Genomic DNA, 23,348 nt, shown 5'->3' on the forward strand with positions numbered 1-23,348 from the left:
CCTTTTGCGTTTGTCGGGGTTGCGTCGCCCGGACGCAGTCGTGCCAACGTCTATTTTGTTACAGGGGTTCCTGTAGATGTGGTTTATATATTTATTGTGGCTGTATAATATACTATACGAAATTATGTCTTACCTTGTAACAAATGTCCTTTTCTTATGGTTGTAATAGGAAGGCTTATTTTCGACTGGATCTGTAATATCGATGTTTCAACCATCTACTACCCCTATTACATTTTGAAATCCATTTGTCTTTTCACAGATGTGCATAGTTTCTGTCATTGCCCGATGTGTAGGCCACTCTCCCCTCTGCTTGGCTATCAATCGAACAAACTCAAGGAAAACGTAGTAAGCGTTTCCTTTTGATAAGTCAAAGCGATCACTATTGATTCAGGAGTCGCTAAAATCAAGAATGATAACATAACCCTCTTTTTAGCTGATATTGTAACCATTGATTTTTCTGTCAATGGCCTATTGCCAAAACTGACTTAAAATCTGAAAAAAAAACAGATGTATTTAACATAAAATAATGGTTTTTCATAATTCCATAATTGAAAGAGTAATTCACCATACTTCAAGAGAGACTTGACTTATTCTAAAATGGCTCCTAAAGTTAGTCAAGTTATATTTTGGAACAATACTCTCAATATGGCCCTTGATTCTAACCGGCCTTGACAAAGGCTTAAACTTAAATTCAAATAATCCCATTTCTGCAATAACTGGACTTGTTTGTTTACAAAAGTACTTTTACTATTCAAATTGACTATATTTTCTTCAATAATTTCGTCATTTGCTAGCTCAGTAATTAATGAAGAGATGATTTTGCACTTATTTCCAAAACAGCGCTGACGTCAATATTCTCTTTACCCGTTCAACAACATTTGACGTCACTATGACGTCTAGAGCCCATCAACCAAACATAAAAAAACAGCGATTTCCTTGAGACAGGACTCCCACCATGTCCATAAAATACCTAAAAACCCCTATTTTTTTTGAGGCCCCTATTGTGATTTGGTCCCTAAATCACCATATTCCTAGTTTAATGTGCCATCAGCTTATAATATTCAACCCAAAGTCCAATTTACACATTTATATTTCTTATTTCGTTGAAAAACGAAAAAAAAGACTGATTATTAAGTGTGATAGAATTGTGATAGATAAAACGTTGTAATGTAATAAACAAAAACTAAGTTAGTTTTATGATAAAATATTTTTACAAATATCTGACTTTGTCATTTTGTGAAAATTTAAGTTAAAATAAAGATCCCATTTTGGTTCCTATTTGGTCCCTAGTTTAAAAAATTCGGTGCCTATTTCACCCTATTTCTAGCCTACAAAATCTCCTATTTCCCTACTTTTTTTAAGATTTTGGTGGGAGCCCTGTTGGGATTTTCGTTACTGAACGTACCCATTGTTTCTAACCTATACGTGTGTGGCGGAAGCTTTTCCGCAATTCGGTATGGACCGTCGTATCTTTAATCAAACTTTGCGGAATAATTATTGCCAGCACTAGATTGGTAATATGTTTTCAGTAAAACGATATCACCATAATTAAATTCGAATTTTCTACGATGCTGGTCATAATAGTCTTTTAGTCGGTTTTGTGCCAGGGCTTTGATTACCTGTTTAACTACCTTCACCCCATAGATTTTCTCTACTTCTGTATCTAAGAATTGATCTGGGTCTTTCTCGTCAATCAAACTTGTAGCCGTTCTAATTTCTCGGCCAAACATAAGAGACGCTGGTGTTAAGCCAGTCGTCTCCTGTGCAGCTGTTGCCATCGCGAATTGCTGAGGTATCTGTCCCAGTCTTTCTGTTCATTTAGCGTTCCATCTATCCACCATCCATGATATTTGTATGCTTTCGCTCTCTTAATGGAACCCGAAAAAATTGTATTTATTTCTTGAGCCGTATTTTTCAATTCTTGATTAGGTGACAAAGTCAGGTAGTTTGTCTTCCCCTCCTTTAGAATAAGACCTCTCTCCCTGAGGGTTGTTATAAGTTAGATCTTTTTCGGTGTCTGAGAGGGCTTACTTCAATTCTTTACTTTATTACAATAAGAGCTGTGTCGTCCCCATATTTATTAGCTTAGGATTAGGAGCTCCTAAAACATTTATGCACTTTGGCTGTATACGTATTGAACAGCTATGGACCCAGGACACTGCCCTGGGGCACCCCGTGTTTAATATTACGAGTTGCTGAGCAAGTCACATTGATATATAGTGTTTGTTGTCTGTTTGTTAGATAAGACTTGAACCAGGCCAATTCGGTTCCTACAATTCCTCTTTTCTTGATCTTTAATAAGAGTGTCAATTTGAACGGTATAAAAGGCATTCGACAGATCTATAAACACTAGGATGACGTACATCTCACTGCTTAGGTGTTCAAGCACGGTTTCGTATAGGTTAAAGATACTCGTCGTTGTAGCATGTTTGGATCTAAATTCTGATTGTTGTCTGTATAAAGACTGCTTCTCTTCAGGGTAAGTATATACGAATTTTGTTAAGATTTGTGTTCTTTATTAGATTGGTAGGTTTGTGCTTTAGGTACGGCTTGAGCGTAGTCCAAATGGATTTTGCTGATCTGTCTCGGTATAGCTGATTGTGAAAATAGTTGGCTTTGGCCTCGTGTATGAATTTAGTCACCAGGTTCCTTTGGGTTCGATACATATCCATGTATTGTTGTCTTTGTTCCCGTTGCCGACTTTTAGTTTTATGTTTATCTCATATAGGCATCTGGTGTTTATTAAATGGATTCATCCATGGGGCCTTTCTGTTTGGGACATATTTCCGTCTCAGTGGGGCAAGCACATCTAATTGGTTGGTCAATTCTCTTTGCTCCTTGCTCAAGGTCCCCTATGTGCGCTATCGCCGAGTTGAGTGCACTTTGCAATTGTCTAGTAAACAGGTCCATATTCATGGCCATGTAGTTTCTGGTGTACCTCACAATTTTTAGTATTTTGTGACAGGCCTTCCTTGTGACGACCCATGTTAGATCATGATCGGAGACGCCACACGTCGTGACTAGGACTTCTATTATTCTATCAGGATAGTTCGTATATATATGGTCTATTAACGTTTGTGAGTCTAGGGTAATTTTTGAAAGTATGCCCAGGGTGGAACAGGGGGATATACTTCGAGTCCTGGCCCAAGGGTACGTTTTTCCGGTCCTTCTGAGACCGCGGGCAGTAATACCGGACAGACGAGTGGCCCGAATAGACCACCGTTATCTCAGGCTTGCTATCGATGTGGTAGCTTTGGCCATCTTCGTCGGGATTGCCCCAGACCCGCGGGTACACCTCGTCGCCCGACTCACACGAGAAATTTACCAGCGCTTCCACCTGTGGCCCCACCAGGTGCGGGAAACGCTTAGGACTCATCCTGGTAGGGTCTCAGGATGTGCGCCGGAACCCACAAGACCTTCTTCACATGAATTCAGTCAGGGGGGATAATATTAATGAGAGTCGACTTAAGGGTATAGTTATTCAGATCGCTTGCAAACCATGTATTGCCTTTCTTGATAGTGGGGCGGATCATAGTATCGTCGCCTGGGACCTTTTACATAAACTGGGAGTCATTTCGTTGGTTGTTCCCCAGTCGAAGATGGTCAAGGGGGTACAAAAGGGGGTAATTACGACGTCCGTTGGTTATATTGATTTGGAAATCGATTTGGGGAGGCAAATGGGCACAATACCGGCACGCTTTCACGTTTTGAAAGATATAGAATTCCCAATTATCCTGAGAATGGATCTATTGGACGAGCTGCGAGCTAGCATCGACCATGAACGTAACGAATTCCGGTATTGTGGATATACTCTTCCCCTCATTTATTTATAAGATCATGCGCCCGGGTTCACTCAGAACCACGAACTTGACACAGGGACAGTGGATATGTCCCAGTTAAACATGGGTACGCTGACGGAACAAGAAGTGGAAGACTTAATGAGAATCTGTCAAGAATTTTCCTCCCTTTTCTCCGGTCGTTCGGGTAGAACTCACCTATTACGACACCGTATCAAGTTAAAACCGGGGACTGTCCCTATCCACCGACAACCTTATAACCATAGCCGTATGGCTAATGAAGAAATAGAAAATCAGGTCAGGGAATTGCTGCAACAGGGTTTAATCCGTCCTTCCGATAGTCCGTGGGCGTCACCTACTATAGTGGTGGGAAAGAAGAACACAACCAAGAAACGAATGTGTATAGACGTTACCCGACTGAATAGTGTTACGATAGATGATCCCTACCCGGTGCCACGCATCGAAGATATCATAGATTCTATGGGAAGGCCCAGATATATCACTAAGCTTGACCTAAAGTCCGGATACTGGCAGGTAGAGATGCACCCGGATGATATCGAAAAAATGGCCTTTGTCACCAGGGAGGGAAAATTTGAATGGCTCGTAATGCCGTTCGGGTTAAAGAATGCCCCATCCACATTTTCTCGGTTGATGCAGAAAGTTTTGAAGTATGCAAGACGATTTGGGGTCGGTGTATACCTGGATGACATTGTCATCGCTAATGCAAGCTGCGAGGAACACCTGGAAGCTCTCCGGTATGTGTTTTCACAGCTGAAACACGCCGGTTTAACGCTGTTTTAAGAAAATCGAGTTTTGGAGTTTCTAAGGTTGCGGTACTCGGCTATGTAGTAAGCGCGCAGGGTGTACAGATTGACCCGGAGAAAGTAGACGCAATTAGGAACTTCCCCAGACCACGAACCATAAAACTGATTTCATCCTTCTTGGGAATGTGCGGGTTTCACTCCCGGTTTATCCCTCATTTCGCGGATCTGACGGCCCCTCTTAATCGCCTCAAACGTAAACATCAGCGATGGCGGTGGGGAGATGATGAGGAGAAGTTTTACCAGGCTTTAAAGCAGGCGATAGCTGAAGCAGCTATGCTACAGGCCCCAACCACGGAGGGGAAATTTATAGTTACCACGGATGCCAGTGGCATCGGTATTGTGGGGATGTTAACCCAGATTCAAGGGGGGGGTGGAAGTGCCGTTGGCATATACCAGTCGTCTCTTACGACCCTGAGAATTAAAATATAGTACTCCAGAACAGGAAGCATTAGCGGTTGTAGACGCCGTCCGTAAATTTCGCCACTATATAGAGGGCCGGGAATTTGCTGTCTTATCGGATCACAGGGCGTTATGCTGGTTACTGCGCTTGAAGGATAAGAAAAGTCGGCTCATGCGGCGGGCCTTAGAGCTACAAGAATTTATGCCATTCGAAATCTTGCATAAATCCGGTAGGGAAAACGTGGTTGCCGATGCCTTGTCTCGATGCCCGGTATCAGATTTGGACACAGTCAGTCCAAAGGTTTTAGAAACGGACGACACAGATCAGTCGCCCGGTCCTGAAGACCAGGAAGTCCGGGTTAATATGGTATCTTGTAATCCAGTAGCATTAGGTCTCCCGTTAGATGTAGCAACTAAGGCCGACATTAAGTTAGCTCAGGCTAGTGATCCGTACTGGCAGTCTATTAGACAGGACTTAGAAAATGGTAAGGCGTCAAAATTGTATAGACTAAAGGAGGATATGTTATACCGGATAGCCCAGGGTTTTCAACCGGAAAAGGTAGTTATTCCAACTGCGATAGTACCACGGGTATGTCAAGCCTACCATGACCATCCGCTCTCGGTTCATAGAGGTCGCACCGCAACTTATAAACGGGTGCAAGCTAAATACTACCATCCTAAGTTGTATTCCCTAGTTAAAGACTATGTCCGGGGATGTGAAACTTGTCAAAGGTATAAGAGTAGGAACACTAAGAAACCAGGTTTAATGATTCCTTCTCATAAAATTCATCCCGGGGACTTAGTTGGGATTGATATTATGGATCCTTTACCAGTATCGAAATCTCAGAATAGGTTCTTAGTGGTAATGGTAGATTATTTTACCAAGTATGTAGAGCTATTCCCGACGCGAAGTGTTACCGCCCCTATACTGTGTAAGATCTTACTACAGTATGTTTCACGTCATGGGACGATGACAGCCTTTATTATCGGATAATGGGCCCCAATTCATATCGGTGTTATGGAAGCGCTTATGCCGAATGTTAAAAATCCAATTAAAATTCACATCTCCATACCATCCCCAGGTAAATATGACAGAAAGGGCAAATAGGTTCATAGGGGAACTCATGAGTATTTATGCCGGGAATGTCCATACGAAGTGGGATGAAAGCTTGCCACTTATTCAGTTGGCCATTAACAGTGCCATTCATACTTCCACTGGTTCATCCCTCATTTATTTACATCATGGTTATGAGCCTACATTACCCTGGGATGAGCGTACCTTTGCCGGGATACCCGAGGACATCGAAGGAGAGATCAGGGGTTATGAGGATGGGCCACTCCGGGAATGGCAGTTGTCCATTGACTTTGCGCAGGAAATGAATGAGCAAGCCAGTGCTAAACAAAAACGCTTCTATGACCGGAACTATTCCGATGGAGAGCTAGAAGTGGGGCAATTAGTGTGGAAAGCAGGACATAGCTTATCCAACGCTGCGGCTAAGTTCTCAGCTAAGTTAGCTCCAGCTTGGGAGGGTCCCTATAGGGTAGTCGAAAAGATATCACCAGTTTCCTATGTTATCATGGATTTGAAGTCAGGTGCTTTAGCCGGTACTTGGCATATCAATCAGTTGAAACTACTGTTGAACTCTGTGGTCCTTCAGACCCAGGAAACCACAGAACTCGAAATCCCGCCGGTAATACAGGAACTGGAGAACGATGCAGACCCAGGAGATGAGCCAGAGCATGAGCTGGTTGCTACACAGAACGAAAGATCGTTTATCGAGGCAGATTCCCGGGACGGTCAGGAGAATGTCTGGGATACGGGGCCCGTTCGAGTGTATGACTTCCGGCCTCGTCAAAACCAGGCAGAAGGGGTTGTCGATAGCTCGTCAATCTCGATGGATGTAGAACCGGATGTACCCGTCCCGAATCTTAACATTCCAGTAGATAACGACTCGGTTCCCACCCCGATACCACGGCGGGAATATAATCTCCGACGCCGGGGTCGAGTTGAGGAACAGGAAGAGCAAGGGGTAGACCTAGCGGTGGCAGGTCCTTCCGGGGAGGGAAGGAGGAATCGTGGCATTCAAAAGGACCCGGTGTTGGGGACAGTGGATCAGTATGATTTGTTAATGGCTCCTTTTCGATATGGGTGGAAAAGGGAAATAGTTTTGAGAAAGGATACCGGAGGTCGAATTGGGGATGTATATTATTACACACCAGAACCGATAAAAGAAAAATTGCGGTCGTACAAACAAATTGCGGCTTTTCTTGGTACCCATCGCGACCAAGCCCGCCTATTAAGCATGCGCAACTTCAGCATGAAGCCCCAACCGTTTGCGTATCCCCCGTTTGAGATTGTTCGCCATGCTCTATGGTGAAGCACGACCAGTCGGACTAAGATTTGATTTCCATTTGCATGGACCTGTCGATTAAAACGTGATGAGACTAACTGTCTATAGTCCACCTTTTTACCTTTTTCAGGCCATGGCCAGTTCACGCCCAAAGACTTATTGGGCCCAACGTTTTGGCCTTATGGAGGCGTCGTCGAGCGACGAAGATGACATCCCGAGCTACACGCCAACTCGACCATTAGTAGCTGAAATTACCGGGGAGACTATACCACCAGAGGTAGTAGGGATTACCGGAGAGATTGAGAACGTGGACGCCGCCCAAGCGTCAGCTACGATATCAACATTGGTAGTTGAGATTACCGAGGAAACGGAGGATGTGGCAGGCGCTCAAGCTTTAGGTACTACATCAACCGAAATAACGGGTTTGACTGCCTCCCTTACCCCATCAGTGGAGGAGCAGGCCCTAGCCCTCCCGATTATAGACGATAATTTGACGAACAATGAATATGAAGTGGTGCCACCTCCACGCTACGTTGACATCTTTTGTTCACTCCCATGTTACGCTTCCCGGACTGGAACAGAGCTGAAAAATTTTTCCCGGCACGTCCGCGCCGTCCCGGAACGCTTCCCGGAGGGTTTTAAAGGATGTATATCTCACTTCGGTGCCATTTCGGATGAACTCAATGAGGAGTTCATTCAATCCGTCTTAGCAAATTCCGGGGTTCTCGGTGCGGTGGGAACAAGATTTAATCAATGCCCTGGCCTTTTCCAAGGTCCGCGCGATCGGCGCCATTGGCTTGGATGCATCCCGGGTCATCGATCTTTGTCCCCCGGAGATTCAATGTCAGGCGTTTCGGCGCCAACTGCGCCTCGCCGCAACCTATGACTACCCAGTCTTCGTACAATGCCGAGAAGGGCGACAGGACAAAGACGTCTTTAGAAAATGCTACCGCATGCTAGGTGAGGAACTCCCTCCCGGACACGTCGTCATATTATTGAATTTCTCCGGCGGTCGTGACGTGGCTGACAAATTCCTTGCCCGGTTCCCACGTCTATATCTTGCGCTATCCCCGGCCATGGATCCACAGTTTATGAAGAGATTTCTACAGGGTATCCCGGTAGAACGCCTGCTAGCGCAGTCAGGGGCGCCGATGTTTTCCCTGACCCGAGCTTCCCCAGCTGTACCGTCCCCTGGACTGGCATTGACCGTAATTAAACGGATTGCGCAGGCCAAGGCGTTACTGGTCGCGGAGGTGGCCGCTACCTTATGGTCCACTTCTCAAAGGTTATTCCGGTACTCGGATTAAGCGTTGTTTTCCCGAATTCTCCGATTAGTTATTTGTTTTCTTTGATAATTGGGTCATATTGACCATATTTGTAACATTCCCTTTTTTTTATTGTTTGAGTGGAACCCAGTGAAGTTCCCTCTTTACGTTTAAACAGTTAATTTTCCCGAAAACGTGGTTTCAGCAACCATTATTATTTTGGATTACTTAAGACCAACAAAAAAAAACAACATTAACACACATAATATTCTTTGTTTGTTTTGATTATTTGTATGCCACACTGGCTATTTTTTGGTTTCCTTCACCAAAGTGGGCATGTTCCCTTGTCCCCATCGGGACCTAATAAATATGTTTTCCCCTTGAATCCTTAGTTGTGGTCCATCTGAGTTTTTGAATTTGGTTCCCTGGTGTTGGGTGGGGCTTCCCTCTCTAATATTTCTTTTCAGATACTCCCAGCGGCCTTACGCTGCTGTTTCCCCTTTCACCCGGGGCCGCTGCTTCTTTTTTGCAGAGGTGGAGGATGTAACGGGGAGCCCGTTACCCGGGTTCACCACCAGATGGAGCAAGTTACACCGATACCAGAGTTCCCCGCTAGACGGCCCAGAAAGCTGAACCATGGAACTGCCGTCTGATCGCCCTCGGATTGGCTGATCCCCGGAGGCCCGAGGGGATATAATTCAAAGGTAGCCCGGGAATCAGGGCAGTTGGAGGAGTTCCGGGATCAGAAGCAGTTAATAATATTTGTTAGATTAATTGACGTTGTTATTTGTTTATTTTGAATGTTTAGTTACTAACGGACTGTATATATAAATTAACCCGAAATAATGTTATAAAAAATATATTTAATGAACTAAATTACGTAGTCGTGTGATTTCGAGTCTCAAAGAAAACCGCGCGCGATTACAAACCCTATTCCCGTAAATCCTATGCGATTTGTCAATCCTTTTCGTAAAGGATGGAAACGTGAGATAGTCATGAGGAAGAAACCAAAGCCTGGAGGTCCTGAACTAGACATAAATTATCACCCTCCAGCAACTTATCCGCAAAAGACTCTTCGGTCTCGCGCAAACGTAGAACAGTATGTTCGCATGCGTGCCATCACAGATGTGACTTCTAGTGATTTTAAATTTTCGCGTCAAAAAATCTCGCGAGAACCGTGTGAAAGTGTTCGGAACGAAAATTAATAACTCTTAGACGCCTTCCAGGGACTGATGGGCACCTTTGTGGTGATCATTCAAACGAATGACGCACCATACTCTACGGACCAAGTTTCTTCGACCGTCATGTTGTCGGCACTTTTCTCCCTGATCTCACACGGGGCATTGCGGCTGCGGGTCCGCCAAGGACTTCGACTACAGGAATGGCAATTGAACGCTTAATTAATAATTATATCTAATTATTATTTACCATTTTCATAGGATTTAATGGGAAACAAATCAAGAAATCGATTTTGCAGATACTTTTAAAAACATCTCCAGAAATGAGTTTTCCTCCATGAAAATGGTACTAATTAGAGTCTAAAATTAATTAACAATTATATCTAATTATTATTTACCATTTTCATAGGATTTAATGGGAAAAAAATCAAGAAATCGATTTTGCAGATACTTTTAAAACATCTCCAGAAATGAGTTTTCCTCCATGAAAATGGTACTAATTAGAGTCTAAAATTAATTAATAATTATATATAATTATTATTTACCATTTTCATAGGATTTAATGGGAAAAAAATCAAGAAATCGATTTTGCAGATACTTTTAAAACATCTCCAGAAATGAGTTTTCCTCCAAGGAAATGGTACTAATTAGAGTCTAAAATTAATTAATAATTATATCTAATTATTATTTACCATTTTCATAGGATTTAATGGGAAAAAAATCGAGAAATCGATTTTGCAGATACTTTTAAAACATCTCCAGAAATGAGTTTTCCTCCAAGGAAATGGTACTAGTTATTGTATAAAATTAATTAATAATTATATCTAATTATTATTTACCATTTTCAGAATATTTAATGGGAAAAAAATCAGAAATCGATTTTGCAGATACTTTTAAATTTTTACAAACTTCTCCATAAATCAGTTTTCCTCCATGGAAATGGTACTAATTAGTGTCTAAAATTAATTAATAATTATTTATAGTTATTGTTTATCGTTTTCATAGGATTTAATGGGAAAAAAACCAAGAAATCGATTTTGCAGATACTTTTAAAACATCTCCAGAAATGAGTTTTCCTCCATGGAAATGGTACTAATTAGTGTCTAAAATTAATTAAAAATTATTACTAATTATTATTAACCATTTTCTTAGGATTTAATGGGAAAAAATCAAGAAATCGATTTTGCAGATACTTTTCAATTTTTCCAGAAATGAGTTTTCCTCCATGGAAGTGGTACTAATTAATTAATAATTATATCTAATTATTATTTACCATTTTCTTAAGATTTAATGGGAAAAAATGCCAAAAATTGATTTTGCGGATCATATGCCTATTTGTTTTCGGAAATGATTAAAAAATTACATGATAAATTGCTTTAATTTTTAAGAAATGTTATACAATGAAGCAGAGGTGGATTAGGGGAAGTTACGAAAGAGGCCGAATTTCTGGATGGGCAAATGCTTTATAAAAGCGATGGGGGAACATAGAGCTACTCTTTATTTTTTAGCCCCCCCAAAAATGAGAGAGAATTCGCGAGGATAGCAGGGTAACGATATCGCCACCTAACGGATTGAAAATAGCGTCTGCTTAGTTTTAGTGTATGATGTACAAGGCTTACTCAGTTCAAGAGTCGTTTTGGAACAATCGTCGGGAGGCGCGGGCTTTCCCTTAAGAAGTTAATAGAACAATTAAAAAATGATCTCAGCTATTTTGTGACTTCCTCTGAAACTAGAGTAGCGTTGGTGGCCCATATTTTAAGTTCCAAAGCAGGGTAAATACCTTTCCGTTTAGGTTTAACATCCGATTTCTTTGGTGGTATTGTGACGGGGTTTATTAAAGTCAAGCACTGGGTTGAAACTGATTTAAAGCGCGGCAAAGGCTTAGCTATCTTTTCCGATTTTTCGCTACTTTTTGTCGGTTTTTTATCTATGTTACAACCTACAGACTTATTTCTCATATTTTGTTTGACCATTAAATAAAAATTACATTGAGTTGATACTTCTTCATAACTTTTAGAGCTGTTAATACTCATAATAGGTCGCGAAGAGTTTTCAAGCTTAACTTCGGAGGCCATTTTCTCAATTTCCCGTGTTACTTCTCTTAACATCCACCAGGTAGAGACCTTAATCTTACTCCGTTGATAGAGGGGAGGAATTTTAACCCACCCAGCCGTTCCTCTTCCTCTCTCTCGTAAATAAAATGCCCCCACAGTGAGCCCTATGGCTCGTTCATAACTTCCCCTAATCCACCTCTGAATGAAGTTAATTTGAAATATTTTCAATTTGTAAAAGTAGCACTTCATAATGAATTAAACACCGCCATAACAACCGAAAAATATTTTAGTTAAATTCACAATAAACCCAAAAAGTAATGTATTATTGTTGTGGCTTCAAGTGATCCAAACAGCTTTAGATAATACAGTTAAATAACTTTATGTAAAAAGTGTACCGTTTGAGACCTGTTCAGGATTTTGTGAGATATTTCACGCAATTACAACTTGAAAATTTTTGATAATCGACGAATCTCATACAAATCTATGTTAAAACGCACAGACAAGATTTCATTAAGTAACTGTCATTGCGTTTCCTAATAAAACCGAAAGTACAGTGGTCGTTTTTGTACACTCCACTGGTTTATGTTACTCTGTTTTACAAAGGCGAGTCGCGTTTACGAATGATGCACTATATCAATAAGTGCATTGTTGATCACAAAAAATTAATCTAATAATTTCTGTCGATTTGCGATTCACTAGACAATTATTATTGCACATGTCATAGTTCACATTACTCTGTCTTCATGTAGTTGCACAGTGCACTGTTTAGATGCAAGTTATTCAACTTCTTATTTTTAAAAGTTAATTGTAGCGCGTTTTTCGTGTTTTCAAACATTTCATCTAATAATTTCTGTGGAATTGCGATTCACTAGACAATTGTTACTGCACATGTCGTTAACATTACTTTATCTTCATGTAGTTGCACAGTGCACTGTCTTGATGCAAGCCATTCAACTTGTCATTATTAAAAGTTAATTGCAGCGCGTTTCGTGTGTTACAAACGTGGCACAAGACATTTTCTTGGTCTTTACTCGAGGTGTTGTTTTCATTAACTTCGAAGCATCCGCGTAAATGTTTCCTCGGTGGTTTTTAATATCTTTAATTTTTTGGGTTATAAAATATTTTATCTTACAACTAACAGAAAAATGTTTTAAAAGTGAATGGTTGCTATGACAGTGTTAATTACTAATTAATACGGTTAATACCTAGCTCAATAAGAAATATTTTATATAGTCAACCGTTACATAATTATTTCTTAATTATAGCTATTTTACTCCTTAGTTTTACGCCATTTCTCATTTACACCTTTTTCAACAAAGTTGATGAGCATAATGATGCCATTGACCTAACTTAATGAGTTAAGAATTTCAAGCCACAGCCACGAATTAGTGTAACAATTTATATTATAACCTAAACTTTTTGAAAAAAATAACAAAAAATAAATAAAAATACATAAGATTATAATATTAAAGTACAGTTAAAAAACCATGATACCATTTACCCAAAAATTAAAACATAAAACAAATAATATTAAAAAAAAACGTTTTTCCGTATGTGTGGCTGAGTGGCAAAAAGTAGTAAAATTTCGTATCTAATTTATAAATTTGTTATTTGGCCTAGGCCTTATATATTACCACTTGACAAAATGTATTGGGACACGAGCATTAATATGCGTGTCTACTTTACCCTCAAAGTAGATATATTTCTTGATTTTTTTCCCATTAAATCCTATGAAAATGGTAAATAATAATTAGACATAATTATTAATTAATTTTATACAATAACTAGTACCATTTCCTTGGATGAAAACTCATTTCTGGAGATGTTTGTAAAATTTCAAAAGTATCTGCAAAATCGATTTCTCGGTTTTTTTCCCATTAAATCCTATGAAAACGATAAACAATAACTATAAATAATTATTAATTAATTTTAAACACTAATTAGTACCATTTCCATGGAGGAAAACTGATTTATGGAGAAGTTTGTAAAAATTTAAAAGTATCTGCAAAATTGATTTCTTGATTTTTTTCCCATTAAATCCTATGAAAATGGTAATATATATACGAATAATTGTTAATTAATTTTAGACACTAATTAGTACCATGTCCATGGAGGAAAACTGATCTATGGAGAAGTTTGTAAAAATTTAAAAGTATCTGCAAAATCGATTTCTTGATTTTTTTCCCATTAAATCCTATGAAAACGATAAACAATAACTATAAATAATTATTAATTAATTTTAGACACTAACAAGGACCATTTCCATGGAGGAAAACTGATTTATGGAGAAGTTTGTAAAAATTTAAAAGTATCTGCAAAATTGATTTCTTGATTTTTTTCCCATTAAATCCTATGAAAATGGTAATATATATACGAATAATTGTTAATTAATTTTAGACACTAATTAGTACCATGTCCATGGAGGAAAACTGATCTATGGAGAAGTTTGTAAAAATTTAAAAGTATCTGCAAAATCGATTTCTTGATTTTTTTCCCATTAAATCCTATGAAAACGATAAACAATAACTATAAATAATTATTAATTAATTTTAGACACTAACAAGGACCATTTCCATGGAGGAAAACTGATTTATGGAGAAGTTTGTAAAAATTTAAAAGTATCTGCAAAATTGATTTCTTGATTTTTTTCCCATTAAATCCTATGAAAATGGTAATATATATACAAATAATTGTTAACTAATTTTAGACACTAATTAGTACCATGTCCATGGAGGAAAACTCATTTCTGGAGATGTTTTAAAAGTATCTGCCAAATCGATTTCTTGATTTTTTTCCAATTAAATCCTATGAAAATGGTAAATAATAATTAGATATAATTATTAATTAATTTTATACAATAACTAGTACCATTTCCTTGGAGGAAAACTGATTTATGGAGAAGTTTGTAAAAATTTAAAAGTATTTGCAAAATCGATTTTTGATTTTTTTCCCATTAAATCCTATGAAAATGGTAAACAATAATTATAAATAATTGTTAATTAATTTTAGACACTAATTAGTACCATTTCCATGGAGGAAAACTCATTTCTGAAGATGTTTTAAAAGTATCTGCAAAATCGATTTCTTGGTTTTTTTCCCATTAAATCCTATGAAAACGATAAACAATAACTATAAATAATTATTAATTAATTATAGACACTAATTAGTACCATTTCCATGGAGGAAAACTGATTTATGGAGAAGTTTGTAAAAATTTAAAAGTATCTGCAAAATGGATTTCTTGATTTTTTTCCCATTAAATCCTATGAAAATGGTAATATATATATACAAATAAATGTTAATTAATTTTTGACACTAATTATTACCGTTTTCACTCGGAAAAACTCATTTCGGGACAAGTTCTTAGAAAATTTAAAAGTATACCTGCGAAAGAGTCTACTCATAATGGTCAGGGAAAAAATTTAACTTTCAAAAAAAAAGAAAATCACTAATAATTGTAAGAATTTTTTGTGTCTTTCTACATTATTTCCAATAAAAGTTACGCAATTAATTAGTTGGTACCTAAAATCATTTCCTTTAGAGTGTCTTTCTACAGTATTAAAAAAGTTAGGCAATTAACATGTAGCTCTTTAACTTCTCTGAGAGATTACATTATCACATGTTTAAAGTGTAAGCAGACGAAAATCTGGTTTGTAAAAAAGTATCTGCAAGTTTGTAAAAAAAAATTGAAAATGTATCTGCAAATTAGTATATGGTTTGTAAAAAAAAGTATCTGCAATTTTGTAAAAATAGTGAAAAAAGTATCTGCAAATTAGTATATGGTTTGTAAGAAAAAGTATCTGCAATATTGTAAAAATAGTGAAAAAGTATCTGCAAATTAGGTTTCTGTTTTGCAAACTTTTCGAGGGGTTCGTTACAGGAAGTATCTGCAAGTTTGTAAAAAAAGTTTGTAAAAATTTTATCTGCAAATTAGGACCTCCCGTATTTCCTGAATTTTTCATTATGCATACTGGTAGAAGAATCAATAAAAAAATCACTTTATTTTCCACTTCCCTTTCCCTTTAAGAGAAAACTCGCGTCTTTTGAGGAGGAGAAGCGGTTTGAAAATTTTGTTATTTGGGCCATGATATCATGATATTTAGAACTCATTTTAATTACGTCTAGGTCTTCAGCCCGATTCATTGCAGCCTAGAGAAAATCTCATTCGTGATGGCGTATGCGCTTCACGAGATCCCTTCAAATAGACATATTCGACTATTCCAAATAAAAAACAACTTCAGAGGAGAGGGCTTCTATGCTAGGAATGTTCGCTACGCGATTGAGCTTCGCTAAACGGAGCCTGAGGTTGGCTATAGCCTCCCGCGTTTGGCGCAAATGTGAGGCCAGGGATAGATTTAATTTTAGAAGTGGGAATAGAGAATAGAGTAATCTAGGAACGCGTCAAATTCCCGGACCCCCTTCCACGGAAAGGAGGGGTATGAAAAAAGAGGCGTGTCAAAGCGACAAAGGTAAAAAGGAATAACGTATTTTTGCCGATCCCGTCAGTAACGTCATAAAAACCTACTTTAAGTGAGCTAATCTGAAATTTTAAACTTTTTATTACGGGTTGGAGGAAGGGGCTCTATACTGGGCTATGAGTCGGACTGAATTAAACGCAAACCGTTCTCGAATCCTGCTTCTAAAAATAAATCTATCTCTATTGAGGCTTAATAATAAAGGCGACCACAACCAAAGCATGGGCAAAGGCGAATTTCACAACTGACGTTCAAAGCTACCGATGGAAAAACCTAAAAATTAAATGAAAAAAATGAATGCCGGTAAGAATGATGACAACTGAAAATAACAGCTAACACCTTAAAACGAACCCGAACGGTAAACACTTGAAGTTGGCCTCTCTGCGCTGCTGGTCTGCTACTCCTTTCGTTTATTTTCTATGGCAAAAATACTAACTTTGGGAGGTATTGGGATATTAGGCCATTTGTGTTTAAACTTTTTAAGACTTTTATTGTGTAGGAAAGAAAAAACGACCCTGGTTAAAGAAACTTTGGATAAATTTTAATATTTAGTTAAAAGTTGAAATTTTTTTATAAAATTTGGACGAAAATATTTAAATAACAAGACTTCCTTTGAGTTTCAAATTGATGAATGTTCCTGTGCTTTATTGAACTATTTTTTACAAAAAACACAGTCACTTTCAGTTTCAATTGTTGCTTTTATCCCTAGTCGTTAAAGGAAGGATGAAGAGGAAAAATAAAGTGATTTTTTGATCGATTTTTCTTATTATGAGACCATTATATGCACACTGAAACTTCCAGGAAATACAGTCTCCGAATGATTTTAAAATTCAAATTAGGTTCAGATTTTAAAGATAATTTGAAGTAAGCACCACTGACTAATAGCTTAACGCCCTGCCTTCCTGTTAACAAAATTTCCGTTGCACGCTCTATATCTCGCGCCACGATAGTCACATCGCAAGCAACTTTTATTAAATCTCGCGATAAATTTCATTCGGCGTGGAGCGTGCCACGAGAATTTTGTCAATAGGAAGGCAGGGCGTTACGCGATGGGTCGGAGGTCATTATTTCAAATATTCCGTAAAATCTGAACCTAATTTGAATCATTCGGATATATTTCCTGGATGTTTCACTATGCAGAATGCTCTTATAATTAGTAGAAGAATCGATAAAAATTATTTGATTTCTCATTTCACCCTCCCATTAAACACATTCTTAATCGTATTCTAAAGGACAGACATAAACTCTAATGAAATTAGGAGGTAAAGCATTGTAATATTAAAAATAGAGATGCGCCCTGTTCGCTGGTATTTTTTTCTCCGTATGAGTAACCAGCCCACGTCGTGACCGGTATTAATATTAATAACCTGATAGTTATTCTTGACTAACTTAAAACATTGTTTTAGTGTATGGTTTCAGGCTCAGCAGGACAATTTTCCAACCCATACGTCCCGACTCGTTGCAATATTTTTGGAGAACGAAGGAATTAACGCTTTGGATTGGCCCGACTTGAACCCGATTTAGCGTTTATGTCTGTCATTTAATAAAAGATTAAAAATGTGTTTATGGGCTACGGGAGGTTAAGTAAAATATTAAGCTACAATTGAAACTGAAAGTGACAGTCTTGTTTGTAATAGATAGTTCAAGAACGCAGACGGTATTTCCTGGATGTTTCACTATGCAAAATGGTCTTATAATTAGAAGTAAAATCAATAAAAAAATCACTTTATTTCCTCTTCATCCTCCCTTCAAGGGCTAGGGGATGTCCAATAAAATATCACGCAACAATTCAAGCTGAAAGTGACTGTCTTGTTTGTATAAAATAGTTCAATAAAGCACACGAGCATTCTTCAATTTGAAACTCGAAGGAAGTCTTGTTATTTTTAAATGTTCGTCCAAATTTCATAAATATTTTTCAACTTTTAACTATTTATCAATAATGATATTAATAGTTATCCAAAATTTCTTTAAAAAGGCTAGTTATCTTTCCTACACAATAAAAGTCTTAAAACACATAATGGCCTAATATCCCAATACCTCCCAAAGTTAGTATTTTTGCCATAGAAAATAAACGAAAGGAGTAGCAGACCAGCAGCGCAGAGAGGCCAACTTCAAGTGTTTACCGTTCGGGTTCGTTTTAAGCTGTTAGCTGTTATTTTCAGTTCTGATCATTCTTACCGGCATTAATTTTTTTCATTTAATTTTTAGGTTTTTCCATCGGTAGCTTTGAACGTCAGTTGTGAAATTCGCCTTTGCCCATGCTTTGGTTGTGGTCGGCTTTATTATTAAGCCTCAATAGAGATAGATTTATTTTTAGAAGCAGGATTCGAGAACGGTTAGCGTTTATTTCAGTCCGACTCATAGCCCAGTATAGAGCCCCTTCCTCTAACCCGTAATAAAAAGTTTAAAATTTCAGATTAGCTCACTTAAACTAGGTTTTTATGACGTTACTGACGGGATCGGCAAAAAATACGTTATTCTTTTTTACCTTTGTCGCTTTGACACGCCTCTTCTTTCATACCCCTCCTTTCCGTGGAAGGGGGTCCGGGAATTTGACGCGTTCCTAGATTACTCTATTCTCTATTCCCACTTCTAAAATTAAATCTATCCCTGGCCTCACATTTGCGCTAAACGCGGGAGGCTGTAGCCAACCTCAGGCTCCGTTTAGCGAAGCTCAATCGCGTAGCGAACATTCCTAGCATAGAAGCCCTCTCCTCTGAAGTTGTTTCTTATTTGGAATAGTCGAATATGTCTATTTGAAGGGATCTCCTGAAGCACATACGCCATCACGAATGAGATTTTCTCTAGGCTGCAATGAATCGGGCTGAAGACCTAGACGTAATTAAAATGAGTTCTAAATATCATGATATCATGGCCCAAATAACAAAATTTTCAAACCGCTTCTCCTCTTCAAAAGACGCGAGTTTTCTTTTAAAGGGAGTGGGAAGTGGAAAATAAAGTGATTTTTTTATTGATTCTTCTACCAGTATGCATAATGAAAAATTCAGGAAATACCTCCCATTGATTTTAATATTCAAATTAGGTTAAGATTTTAAGAATATTTTCAAAAAAGGAACTCCGACCAATCCCGTAACGCCGTGCCTTTTCGTTAACAAAATTTTCGTGGCACACTCCATGTCTCGCGCCACAATTGTCACATCGTGCAAATTTTTTCAAGCCTCGCGATAAATTTATTCAACACGGAGCGTGCCAAGAGAAAATTGTTGATAAAAAGGCGGGGCGCTACGCGATTGGTCGCAGATCCCTATCTAAAATTATCCATGAAATTTCAAACTAATTGTCGTTTAAAAATCGTTCGGTGTTATTTCCTGGATGTTTCACGATGCAGATTGGTCTTATAGAAGAATTAATAAAAAAATTGCTTTATTTTCCACTTCACCATCCCTTTAATGAACGTCTGATTTGTTTCAAAGTATTGCGCCAAAAGACCAATCATATATATATGCATAAAGTGTCATAACATCTAACAAGCATTATTACGACAAAGATTCGATACTCGATTATGAATTATCGCCAATCTAACCAAGTTTGCCAGATTTTGAATAAAGGCTGATTACTCGTGACCTATTCATCCGAATTGAATTTGGTGAACACTTTTCAAATACGAATCGACCCCAAGGATTCCGAAAATCGCATTTATATCCTCGAGAATCCAATATTTTCAAAGTTGATAAATTTGACATTTCCGGTTTCCGGTATAAGTATGCAAAGGTCAACTTTGGAATGGGTAAAATATGAAAGAGAAATGCAAAACTTTTATAACGCACTTTATTCCAGAGCGCTAGCTTGAATAGTTTTTGAAATATAGTAAAACATGTGCGAAAAACGCAACGCGCAAAGACTTTTTTAACAGTCTGTACTATATTTTAATTCTGAGGGTCGTAAGAGACGACTGGTATATGCCAACGGCACTTTCACCCCCTCTTGAATCTGGGTTAACATCCCCCCAATACCGATGCCACTGGCATCCGTGGTAACTATAAATTTCCCCTCCGGGGTTGGGGCCTGTAGCATAGCTGCTTCAGCTATCGCCTGCATTAAATCCTGGTAAGACTTCTCCTCATCATCTCCCCACCGCCATCGCTGATGTTTACGTTTGAGGCGATTAAGAGAGGCCGTCAAATCCGCGAAATGAGGGATAAACCGGGAGTGAAACCCGCACATTCCCAAGAAGGATGAAACCTGTTTTATGGTTCCTGGTCTGGGGAAGTTCCTAATTGCGTCTACTTTCCCCGGGTCAATCTGTACACCCTGCGCGCTTACTACATAGCCGAGTACCGCAACCTTAGAAACTCCAAATCTAGATTTTCTTAAATTAAGCGTTAAACAGGCGTGTTTCAGCTGTGAAAACACATACCGGAGAGTTTCCAGGTGTTCCTCCCAGCTTGCATTAGCGATGACAATGTCATCCAGGTATACACCGACCCGAAATCGTCTTGCATACTTCAAAACTTTATGCATCAACCGAGAAAATGTGGATGGGGCATTCTTTAACCCGAACGGCATGACGAGCCATTCAAATTTTCCCTCCCTTGTGACAAAGGCCGTTTTTTCGATATCATCCGGGTGCATCTCTACTTGCCGGTATCCGGACTTTAGGTCAAGCTTAGTGATATATTTGGGCCTTCCCATAGAATCTATGATATCTTCGATGCGTGGCACCGGGTAGGGATCATCTATCGTAACACTATTCAGTCGGGTAACGTCTATACACATTCGTTTCTTGGTTGTGTTCTTCTTTACCACCACTATAGTAGGTGACGCCCACGGACTATCGGAAGGCCGGATTAGACCTTGTTGCAGCAATTCCCTGACCTGATTATCTATTTCTTCATTAGCCATACGGCTATGGTTATAAGGTTGTCGGTGGATAGGGACAGTCCCCGGTTTTAACTTGATACGGTGTCGTAATAGGTGAGTTCTACCCGAACGACCTGAGAAAAGGGAAGAAAATTCTTGACAGATTCTCATTATGTCTGCCACTTCTTGTTCCGTCAGCGTACCCATGTTTAACTGGGACATATCCACTGCCCGTGTGTCAAGTTCTTGGTTCTGAGTGAACCCGGGCGCATGATCTTTCAAATAAATGAGGGGAAGAGTATATCCACAATACCGGAATTCGTTACGTTCATGGTCGATGCTAGCTCGCAGCTCGTCCAATACGTCCATTCCCAGGATAATCAGGAATTCTATATCTTTGAAAACGTGAAAGAGTACCGGTATTGTGCCCATTTGCCTCCCCAAATCGATTTCCAAATCAATATAACCCACGGACGTCGTAATTACCCCCTTTTGTACCCCTTTGACCATCTTCGACTGGGGAACAACCAACGAAATGACTCCCAGTTTACATAAAAAGTCCAAGGCGACAATACTATGATCCGGCCCAATATCAAGAAAGGCAATACATGGTTTGCCAGCGATCTTAATAACTATACCCTTAAGTCGACTGTCATTAATATTATCTCCCCTGACTGAATTCATGTGAAGAAGGTCTTGTGGGTTCCGGCGCACATCCTGAGACCCTACCAGGATGCGTCCTAAGCGTTTCCCGCACCTGGTGCCGGACCTTGTGGGGCCACAGGTGGAAGCGCTGGTAAATTTCTCGTGTGAGTCGGGCGAGGAGGTGTACCCGCCGGTCTGGGGCAATCCCGACGAAGATGGCCAAAGCTACCACATCGGTAGCAAGCCTGGGATAACGGTGGTCTATTCGGGCCACTCGTCTGTCCGGTATTACTGTCCGCGGTCCCAGAAGGACCGGAAAAACGCACCCTTGGGCCAGGACTCGAAGTATATCCCCTGTTCCACCCAGGGCATACTTTCGGTGTAAACCGCTCTGGATGCGCTTAAACTCTCGCTGCACTTGAGCCATGGTCCGACATAAATCCTCCGGTAACAGCAAGGTGATTTCGGGTAAAACATTGGTAATTAAAATTTCGACTAACTCGTGTTCGTCGAGAGGGTTGACTAAAGTTTCATTCAACTGGACGACCCGTCTACGGTATGATTGTAGATCTTCCCCTGCAACCTGTTTTATACTATAAAGGGCGACCCTAATCTCTCGGTCCCTTCGGGGGGTCAAATATTCTTGCTTGAATTGTTGCAGAAAATATCCCCAATCCCCGGGACGATTAGCATAGCGACTAAGGGTTTCCCACCAGCTGAGGGCGTCCTCTTTGAGTGACAGGGGTATAAATAACTCTAGGTCTTGGACCTCAAATTTATGATACTGAATAAACATTTCCATTTGGCGTAGATATAGCTTGGGATCCTCCCGACCCGAGAAGCTGGGCAACATTATAGACTGTCCCAGAACAGGGTTATAACGTGAGCCGCCGGCGGGGGTGGCGACTATCTGTACCGGGTTAATTGGGTATCCTGGCGGGGACATAGTAGTCCCAGTCACTATGGGTTACTCAGGGTGGCGTTAGTGGCTGATTGACCACCGGAACATGCTGAGCAAGGGCAGCAGGGGGTGAGGGATTGGTCCCCATAGTCCTATGGGTTACTCGGGGTGGCGTTAGTGGCTGATTGACCACCGGAACATGCTGAGCTAGGGCAGCAGGGGGTGAGGGATTGGTCCCCATAGTCCTATAAATAACCCGAGGTGGTGTTTGTGGCGGGTTGACCACCAGAACATGCTGAGCTGGAGTAGCAAGGGGTGAGGGATTGGTCCCCATAACCCTATGGGTTACTTAGGGTGGCGTTAGTGGCTGATTGACCACCGGACATGCTGAGCTAGGGCAGCAGGGGGTGAGGGATTGGTCCCCATAGTCCTATAAATAACCCGAGGTGGTGTTTGTGGCGGGTTAACCACCGGAACATGCTGAGCTGGAGTAGCAAGGGGTGAGGGACTGGTCCCCATAGCCCTATGAGTGACCTGAAGTGGTGTTTGCGGCGGATTAACCACCGGAACATGCTGAGCTAGGGCAGCAGGGGGTGAGGGATTGGTCCCCATAGTCCTATAAATAACTCGAGGTTGTG

The 23,348-nt window shown here is 39.8% G+C and overlaps 2 long non-coding RNA genes across 3 annotated transcripts; one reads left to right on the forward strand and one right to left on the reverse strand.

Moving 5' to 3' along the window:
- The first annotated feature begins 10,091 nt into the window (after positions 1 to 10,091).
- LOC149639888 (uncharacterized) lies at positions 10,092 to 11,014 on the forward strand. 2 transcript variants are annotated; one of them, XR_016372309.1, is made up of 6 exons: positions 10,092 to 10,160; positions 10,224 to 10,307; positions 10,371 to 10,454; positions 10,518 to 10,601; positions 10,820 to 10,903; positions 10,967 to 11,014. It is a non-coding gene; the product is annotated as an uncharacterized LOC149639888 (long non-coding RNA). The 2 variants fall into 2 exon arrangements; XR_016372308.1 differs by lacking the exon at positions 10,967 to 11,014 and having other exon boundaries at positions 10,820 to 10,911.
- Positions 11,015 to 13,658: 2,644 nt separating this feature from the next.
- LOC149639889 (uncharacterized) lies at positions 13,659 to 15,810 on the reverse strand. The gene is made up of 3 exons (XR_016372310.1): positions 15,195 to 15,810; positions 14,892 to 14,975; positions 13,659 to 13,752 (listed from the first exon to the last, which is right to left on the reverse strand). It is a non-coding gene; the product is annotated as an uncharacterized LOC149639889 (long non-coding RNA).
- Between the last annotated feature and the right edge of the window lie 7,538 nt (positions 15,811 to 23,348).

Source organism: Phalangium opilio, unplaced genomic scaffold (genome assembly GCF_054372755.1).
Source record: "Phalangium opilio isolate 3A_F unplaced genomic scaffold, DU_Popi_V2 ptg000094l_1, whole genome shotgun sequence".
NCBI lineage: Eukaryota > Metazoa > Arthropoda > Arachnida > Opiliones > Phalangiidae > Phalangium > Phalangium opilio.